Raw genomic sequence first — 1,293 nt, forward strand, 5'->3', positions numbered from 1 at the left:
AGTAGCCTCCGTTCTTCCCTGTATAGGAGCTTATGGCATTCACAGCTTTCATGCATTTTGTTTGCGTCTGTAAGCAGTGCATCTGCCAATTCAATTTTTCATTGACAAGAAATCCCACAGATTTAAAGGCCTTAACTCATTCTTTTGTGGCGCTATCAAGGGACGAGCCATCGAGTTCTGACCATTCCATTTCCCAGAGAATACCATAATCTTGCTTTTGTCTATGTTCACTTAAAGAACATTATTTTTTATCATAGACACCAAGTACATCTATCATTACTTGCAGGCCCATAGGAGTGTGGCCCAGCAAAAGGAGGTTGTCAGCGTAATCAAGCCACCTCACGCTTTCAGACCCCACCTTTACTGGACAATTGTGCAAATTCTTTAAAAAATCATTCAGGTCAGCCAGGTATAAATTAAACAACCTTGCTGTCCCTATGCAGCCTTGTTTCACACCACGACGCGTCTTCATGGAAGCTAATAGCTTGCCCGTACCATCTAGACGTACCCGAATAGAGGTATCCATATGCAGTAACATAATCACTTTTAGAAGTCTGGAAGGTATGTTCCAAGCCACCAGTTTTCTCCATAGTTTATTCTGCATGACTGAATCAAAGGCCGCGCTAAAATCTATGTAGACACAGCACACATTTGTCTCCCTCCTACACCAAGCATATTCAACTGTAGATACCAGTATCTGCAGGTAATGGGAAGTAATGGAAGCCTGTTTGATTAGGCAGCAATATATTATTCTCTTATATCCATGTGTTTAGCTCAACCAGTAGCACCTTAGCAAATATTTTTGAGGGTCATCGAGCATTGCTAACATACGATAATTTGCGGTTATGTTCCAGGCGCCCTTCATATGTACCGGTAGAATGTAACTCTCACGTCACGTATCAGGCAGCTTGCCCTTTATACCTATATGTAAAAACAGGATATGTAGTGCGTGAGCCCAAATCCCTGGTGATAGTTTTAGGAGATTGTTACTCACACCATCCGGGCCAGCCATACGCGAGTTATTAAATCTTTCAATAATAGTAATAATATCCAATATAGATGACTTACATCCCCATACAGCACAAGGCAAGCTCATTTCCACATCACTAGGCAAGGTTGATCCCAAAGTAGATTCAATATGTGCTCCCCCTACAGATTCAGGCACACCATTGATCGGCAGATCTTTTTTTTCAGCGCCTCCTATCACTTTCCATAGGTCCGTTGTATTACCAGATATGGCGAGGGTGGTATTCGCCTGCCACCTCTCACTTTCACGTTTAGCTTTATAATCTT

Source organism: Ambystoma mexicanum, chromosome 2q (assembly GCF_040938575.1).
Source record: "Ambystoma mexicanum isolate Mex_15411 chromosome 2q, UKY_AmexF1_1, whole genome shotgun sequence".
Classification (NCBI taxonomy): domain Eukaryota; kingdom Metazoa; phylum Chordata; class Amphibia; order Caudata; family Ambystomatidae; genus Ambystoma; species Ambystoma mexicanum.